The sequence below is a fragment of the Dasypus novemcinctus genome, chromosome 3, assembly GCF_030445035.2.
Source record: "Dasypus novemcinctus isolate mDasNov1 chromosome 3, mDasNov1.1.hap2, whole genome shotgun sequence".
Taxonomy (NCBI): domain Eukaryota; kingdom Metazoa; phylum Chordata; class Mammalia; order Cingulata; family Dasypodidae; genus Dasypus; species Dasypus novemcinctus.
In genome coordinates, this window is record NC_080675.1 from 118,404,599 (window position 1) to 118,413,389 (window position 8,791).

General features: G+C 34.4%; 1 pseudogene; it reads left to right on the plus strand.

The window, feature by feature from the left end:
* The first annotated feature begins 6,485 nt into the window (after positions 1 to 6,485).
* LOC101423630 (transmembrane protein 126A pseudogene) lies at positions 6,486 to 7,080 on the plus strand (annotated as a pseudogene).
* The last annotated feature ends 1,711 nt before the right edge of the window (positions 7,081 to 8,791 follow it).

The following is an 8,791-nucleotide window of genomic DNA, read 5'->3' on the forward strand; positions in this document are numbered from 1 at the left end:
CCCTACCATCACTGTGTTTTTTAATCAGCCCTGCTTTCCTTCAAGCTGGGAGAAGAGTTAAAATGGTGGATACCAGCCTCTTTCCAACTTGGACAATTTCAAACTTTAGCTGTTCTCAGGATTATACTTTAGTCAGCAGAAATTACTAATTAGTAGCTGAAGTAAGTGGCCAAGCCTTTCTTACTTCCCCAGTTTTGGAAAATGGGACTTCTAACTCCAGCCATGGAATAGCTCCCAAGGCATTTCATGCCACCAGTGGTGTATGTGCACCGGCCTCTGCAGCATGGAGTGCTCTACTCATGAATCTTCTCTACAGATGGGCAGTCTCCTCCTTCCATTCTTTCAAGGATGTTGCAGGATACTTTTCTGATCTCCTGGTGATTTAGATAATTCCAGGTGATTACTAATTGCCCTGTTGGATACTGTGACTCTTGGAACTCCTTACACTGCCACATCTTGGTTGCTTCTCCCTGGATTCACCTTTTTTGGGAAGAATTTACACTAAAAGGCTCATGAAAAACCATAGTGAAGGTAGCAAGTTGTTCCTGTTATAGTATGGAAGGAAAAATCCTTTGGGCAGCAAAGCCTGAAAGGTCACAAAAGCATCTCCTTATCCATAGAAATTCTTAGATATTATTATTCCAGAAATATATAGTTTATTTAATGATGGATAATAAAATTTACTGGTATAACATAAACATAAACATATTACATGAAACAAATATACAAAAGAGCAGCAGAACTTACAAAGGGCATTGCATATAAATATTTCCTTGTAGAAGATAAAAAATGTGAGTAAATATTTCCCCAGGAATTTTTTTAAGTCTCTTTATAGAGAAAATGCATCTATGAAGGAAGATTACAAATAATAAAATCAATTAAGGATTTTATTGCAAGGCAATATGATATGAAAAAATATAAATTGGCAGTATTCCGAAAATAAGTAGAAAAAGTAATCACAGAAAGGAGTATAAGATTGGAGGGAGAAAAAGGATAATATAGCTGGTTGGAAACCTGGAGGACAGGAATGTACAAAGTGATAAAAATAAAATGGAAATAGAGAAATATTTTAATTGACTAGATAGAAAAAGATAAACTAAAAAGTTATAGCACTGACAAAGAAAATCAAAACAATATACACTTTTAAATATATTATACTTTTCTAATTTCCTGGGGGGAAAAAATATGACTCTGCAAATTAAAAGTGAGGACCATGACACCATGAGAACATTTCCCAGGGCAAAGTGATATGGGACATTTAGCAGCAAGACATATCCTAGTAAAAGTATTGAATTTAAATGAATAAAAAAGAAAGTTTCGCTAATTAAGCAGAGAGCTCAAGTAATTTTTAGGAAATAAAGTAACAAGCTGTCTTCAGTCTTCTCCATAGCAATATTCAATGCCAAAGAATAATGGAGAGATATTTACAAGATACTTAAAGAAAGTGTGAACCAAAGATTTTATAGTTAACCAAGCTAATACTGTGAATGGTGAAAAAACATTCTGAATTTGTCACAATTTAGGACATATTTTCTATTCCAGTTCTTCCTTGGTGAATTATATTCAGAAAACTAAATAATGACTTTGAAAAATACCAGAAAAAACTGGCAGCATGCATAAATTATTTTTAACTATACAAAGAGAAATATAAATGTGAAGATTATAATGAAAAAGTGGAATATAAATATTATATGCCTTGACAGTACAGAAATGATAAAATCAACCCATATTTGGAATGGGAAAAGAAGGCAGGACATAGAGTTAGTTGCTGATTGTCACATCTGTAGTATTTCAAAGTCAAAGGGAAATGATCGAAGCTGACAAATCATACAAGAGATGTTTATACATAATTCATAGTACCAAGGTGAATATTAAGAAAAGTAATGATAAAAGATTAAAATTGTTGGACAAGAAATGTGAGAAAGAAAAAATATATAAATGTTATCATGTATTATAGAATGGAAGCAATAACTAAAGTTTAAATTGTTAATTACCAATTAACAATGTGTTATAAAAATTATTATAGAAATCTTTCCACATCTGCCAGTGAGGATCTACACCATCTTTCTTCATTAGTAGCATAGCATTCCAGTTTATGATTGTACATATGCACACTCATTTTGCTGCACTGAGCATTATTGTGCTTTGCAGATATGGCTTTTATACAAATTGAAGTTTTGTGGCAACCCTATATGAAGCAAGTTAGTGGTATTATTTTTCCAATAACATGTGCTCACTTCATAACTTTATGTTACGTTTTGGTAATTCTTGCAATATTCCAAACTTTTTTCGTTATTATTATATCTGTTATGCTGATTTGCTGTCGGTGATCTTTAATGTTATCATTTTAGTTGTTGTGGGGCACCTCGAACCATGCCCATATAGGGCAGCGAACTTAATCAGGAAAAGTTGTGTATGTTCTTACTGCTCCAGCTACTGGTATTCCTAGTCTCTCTTCCTCTCTTCAAGCCTCTCTAGTCCCTGTGACACAGCAATAGTGAAATAGGGCACTTAATAACCCTACAATGGCCTCTAAGTGTTCAAATGAAAGGAAGAGTTGCATATCTCTCACTTAAAATCAAAAGCTAGAAAAGATGAAGTTTAGAGAGGAAGACATGTTTAAAGCTACAATAGGCTGAAATCTAGGCCTCTTGAGCGAGTTAGCCAAGTTGTGACTGCAAAGGAATGCTCTCAAAGGAAAGTAAAAGTACTAATCCTGTGAACACACAAAGGATAAGAAAGTGAAACAGCCTTATTGCATATATGGAGAAAGTTTCAGTGGACTGGATAGAAGATCAAACCAGCTACAACATTCCCTTAAAACAAAGCCTAATCCAGAGCAAGGCCCTAACTCTCTTCAGTTCCATGAAGGGTGAGAGAGGTGAGGAAGCTGCAGAAAAAATTTAAGAAACTAAAAAACATGACTCAGCCTCCACCCTCAAAAAGGTTGCTGTTACTGCATTTAATCTTTCATCTTAAGACTTTTGGTGATTGCCAAATACACATGTTTCTTGCAATCTCAGAAAATAAAAAAAACCCACAGTTTGGATATTTTAAATTTCAAAAATTTCCCCAGTACTGGATATTTGTCACTTTCTTTCCTTTGAGCTGTCCTTTAATTTTTGAAATCTTTTCTTTCTATTTTTTGCTATTCACAGCTGGTTTAGTGTAAGAGTGGAATATAGTTTGGGCTTAGTTTTTGGAGTCTTCAGGACTCAGCATCAAGCAATAATCAAAACTATATGTTTAAAAGTATTAATGGTAAGATTCTGAAAGATCCCTCCAAAAATATAGTCTTTTGCCGGAGGACACTCCACAATTTCTACCACTGGAAAGAATTTCCAAGAATATTTCCAACTTTAATAAAGAATTAAAATACTTTAAAAATCTAATAGTCACTCCATTTAAATGTGTAATGGCATAAAGGAAATTATATTTGGTGGCTCGTCATCCTGCCTAGCTTGGTCATAAATTGCCCTTTGAGTGACCACCCTAGCGAGCCCTGCCCTGGCCATAACCCCAACTGTACCTCCATACGGTTGGGATGAGATGAGCCTACTTAGCTTCTCTAAATGTCCCCTGATGCTTTTTCTTTGAAAGGCCCTTGCCGCCGTTGCAGCTTCTTCTCCAAACAGCTACTTGCCCTTTCTATACTGCGTGATTTACTAGCAAGGTTTGTATTAATATATCCATATGTCTAGGATGATAAAAAGCTGCCTTCAGCTTCTCTAATCAGCCCTTGTTGTTTCTGCTTTTCTTATCACGTATTTTGAAACTTCCAATCCCCAGTGTCCATGGAAAAGCGGTATCCCTCCCCTCTGGGACACGATAAAGGCAAGAATCCAGGACCCACATGTGCTCTTCCCTCTCCCTTCCTTGGACCCTCACATGATCTTCATTGTCATACTGGAACATGCTTAACAAAGCCCACTCAAAGATTATTTAATTTTCTAGGAGAATGGATCTATATTTAATTTTGGTGTTTGCTACTTGATTAAAGATGAGATAATGTGAAGTTACACTTTGCCTGTAGATTTCTGTTAAGTATAAAATAGATCCTCAGAGGTTGTGGTTTTATTGACCTTTATTACTTCAATCAGTTTATATCTAATCTCCAGTTTCTTCCTTTTTTTAAAGCACCTTTCATGATGGATTATATAACCTCATATTCATCAAATGCTGGTGGAACCATACTAGTTCCTTTATAAATTAATGAATTTAATAAAGTGATTTGTTTCTTTCTATAATTTTATGAAATCTCACGTCTTTACCCATTTGAAAGTTATACTTTGAAAGAAATAAGGAATGATATGGTCAAAGAGCTATTCTCTGCCAATTATATTTGATCCCTGTGACATTGTGGGCTTTTTCTTTTCCTTCTGTCCCATTCTTTTTTCCACCCCATCTTTCATGTGGGCAGACATAACTAAAAATAGTGTACTCTTTTTCTTTGCTATATGTTGGATATACCTTTCAATTCATGCTTATTTTTATTTAACAAATGATTGAAATAAAGTATATTTCACAACATTCAGGGAAAAAGATACAGTGGATGTTCAATTTAATTCCATGAAATAGACTTAGAATCTTTCAAATGCATTATAACCAAACTTTTATTTGTTTTCTTGGAATATCTGGATAAAAATATATATATTTTACTGAATCATATTGTAATTGTCTAAATTTTCAAAATGGGCACTAATAGCTCACATCTATGTAAATAAAATAATATCATTTTCTTTTTGCTACTTTTTAAATTGATGAATTTACCCTTTCTTAGCAATGACCACTTATGAAGATAAGAATATTACTTAAAAATATGAATTTGTAATAGAGTAAACCCAGCAACATTTTATAACTTTTTTAAATTAACTTTTTTTGGTTAGAGAAGTTACAGGTTCACAGAAATGGCATGCATAAAATATATAAAATACAGAGTTCCCATATACCACACTTTTACTAACACCTTACATTAGTGAGGTACTTTTGTTATAATTCATGATAGAACATTTTCATAAATGTAATGTTAACTATAGCCAATCATTTACAATAGAATTTGTTGTGTTGTAGAGTCTTGTTTTGTCTTTTAATTCTTATTCTAATAACATAAGTATGACCTAAACTTTCCCTCTTAACCACCTTCATGTATGTAATTCAGTGCTGTTATTTACATTCACAATGTTGTGCTACCATCACCACAAAATAGTACCAAAACTTATGATCTACAACAATAAAATTCTGCACAATTTAAGTATTAACTTGCTATTCCCAACCACTGCCCAACTGCTGTAACCTGTCTTCTAGATTCTGACTTGTGAGTGTGCTTATTCTAATTATTTTTATCAGTGAGATCATATACTATTTGTCCCTTTGTTTCCTTTACATACTTGGTTAGAAATATTCTGAGATATTTAATTCCTTGGTTGCTATTGTAGATGGAATTTTTTCTGGATTTTCTTCGCAGATTGCTCATTACTGGTGAATAGAAACACTACTGATTTTTGTCTGTTGATTTTGTATCCTGCCTCTGCTGAATTCATTTATTAGCTCTAGTAGCTTTATTGCAGAGATTTTGGTATGCCATCTGTGAATAGTGAAAATTTTACTTCTTTCTTTCCAATTTGGGTGCCTTTTATTTCTTTTTCTTGCCTAACTGTTCTGGCTAGAACTTCCAGTACAACGTTGAGTAACAGTGGTAATGATACATATCCTTGTCTTGTTCCAAATCTTAGAGGAAAATCTTTCAGTCTTTCACCATTTCCTCCATTGTGGTCACTGTCTTAGCTTTCCATTTACTAGGACAAATACTACATAATGAGTTTGCTTAAACAACAGGAATTTCTTGGTTTCTGAGGCCAGATACTCAAATCAAGGCATTGACTGGAAAGCTAGCTTCCTCCTGGAGTTGGAAGCATTCTGGTTGGCCCACAACCTTTGGGTTCTTTAGCATTCCAGCTGTATGGTCATGCGTTCTCCTTTTTCATCTGGGTTCTGTTCAGTTTAATATAGTTGTAAATCACAGAAATATATCTGCCATATTTCTTCCTTTGTAGACTGAAACGCTCATGTTATGGTATTAATTTGGGACATAGATAACCTACTGCCAAAAAAAAAGATTTTAAAGAAAACATTTTAAATCGTTTTTTAAGTGTTTGAAATTTGATCTGAATGTTACATCCTTTTGTGAAATGTATCATTTTGATATTAAGAGCATCAGTAATTTTCAATATTCTGCAAATTGCCTTGAACTTGTGGTATTAAAATATTTTTAAAAGATATTAAAATACATGTATTAACAGTCACAATACAAACGATCAAATTAGATACTTCATCTCAACCAAAAGTATATTTAAAAGACTTTATTAAGAGTCAAGATGGCTGCTCCCGTGTGTGGGGGGGTGGGGGGGCGCAGAGATTGCCGTGAGTCTTGGTAGCTACAAGAGCTAGGCAGCACCGGCTGAGAGAAGCGGAGCGTAAGGTTCAAGATGGAAAATCAAGAACCAGATGATACTATCAAGGAAAACTTAACACCTTCAATATTGTAACCAGAAAAATTAACCAACTTCCAGAAGTAGAAAGCAATCTATTTGAGCATGGGTCAACATATATTGGACTTAATGCTGCTCTCTGTGGACTGATAGCAAACGGTCTTTTTCGACATGTCTTAAATGTGACACAGGCTCGTATAGCTGCTGGCTTACCAATGGAAGTGATCCCATTTTTGACAGCACATGCATCTTTCAAAGGTTTTATAAGTTTGCCTTTGACTACAGGTGATTTGAATTGTGAAACCTGTACTGTAACACAGGGTGGACTGGTTGTCTTGTTTTTGGTGGTCTATACCCTGTTTTCTTGGCTATTCCTGTGAATGGTGGCCTCACAGCCAGATACGTCTCAGCTGTGCTACCAGAGAAAGGAAATATCTTAACTTATTGGATTAGAATCTCTAAGGCTGTCTTTTTAAAGATGTTATTTCCCATTTTGCTCCAGACTGTGTTTGCAGCATACCTCGGATCTAGACAATATAAACTGCTCTTAAAAGCTCTTCAGTTACCCGAACCTGGCCTAGAAATTCACTGATTATAAGCAAATCTGTACACAGAAATAAAGTGGTAAAAATAAAAAAATAAAAAATATTTGAAAAGTTTATTAAGTGGACATAAGACCTGAAACTTGAAGAGCTTTCCTCACTTCTATCTCCTTGTTGTTATATTTCAGTTCTAATCAGTTATGTTGGTATATTTAAAGCCATTGTGATGGTTAGGCTAATGTGTCAGCTCAGCCAGGTAATTGCGCCCAGTTGTTCGGTCAAGCAAGCACTGGGCTAACTGCAATACAAGGGCATTTATGGACTTTAGTCACCATTGTCTTTACTGCAATGGTAAATCATAGTCAGCTGATTACAATTGTATCAATCAGGGAGATTGCCATCAGCAATGAGTGACGCTTTATCCAATCAGCTGACTGCCTTAAAAGGGGATGTGATTCCAGCATACAGTGAGAATTTCCCAGCTCGCCTTTGGACAACCAACATCTCCCAGACCTCATAAAGAACCTTCATTGGACTTTCATTGGAGCCCTTGGCTGCAGCCTGTCTGTGGAACTTAGACTTGTGCATCCTCATGGTCACATGAGAGACTTATAAAACTGCATACTATTGACCGATATCCCTTGTTGATTCTATTTCTCTAGAGAGACCTAACTAATATAGCCATTACTAACTCACATCAACTTTGAACCTTAAAGTATAGAGTTTGTTGTCATTACATGAAAGACTTACTTAAAAGCTCTGGTTTGTTGCTGTTACTGTATGTTAGGCTTCTTAATTTTCTAGTTGGCTTGTGTTTCTGGTAAATTTGGTTTGGTTTGTATTTAAGTCTGGGACTTTTGGTTATACTCCAACATGTCATCTCTAATTAGGCTATGTTCCCTCTTCCTCTGGGTGTGGCTTTTTCATCCTTGACTATTAAAGAATTTGTAGGCTTACAGAAATATCATGCAGAAAATACAGAGTTTCATATATCCCACTTATTATTAACATTTTGCTTTAATGTGGTATATTTATTACAGTTGATGAAGGAATATTAGTATAATTGTACTTTAACTATAGTCCATGATTTATAGTAGGATTCCCTGTTTGTGTTATACATTTCTGTGGTTTGTTTTCTAATACTTATCAAATAAATTTTATTAACATTTTCCCTTTTAACCATATTCAAATATATAATTCAGTGCATTTAATTACATTCACAATGTTGTGTTCCCATCACCAACATACATTACTAAAACATTTCCATCACTCCAAATAAGAATGGTGTACATTTTAAGCATTAACTCTCTATTCCCTACCCCACAACAGCCTCTATTTACCTATTTTCTAGTTTCTGATTCTATAAATTTGCTTATTCTAATGATTTCATATCGGTGATATCATACAATAATTGACTTTCTGTGTCTGGCTTATTTAAATCAAGTCTTCAAGGGTCATCCCCATTGTTGTATGTATCATAACTTCATACATTTTGACAGTTGAATAATTTTCCTTTGCATGTATATGCCACATTGTATTTATCCATTTATATGTGGATAGGCACTTGAGTTGTTTCCATCTTTTAGTAATCGTGAATAATACCACTAATAACATCAATGTGACAGTATCAGTTTGAGTTCCTGCTTTCAATTATTTGGGGGTACATACCTAGAATTAGGATTACTAGATCATATGGTAATTATATACTTAAATTTCTGAGGAATCATCAAATTGTCTTTCATAACAGCCTTACCATTTTAC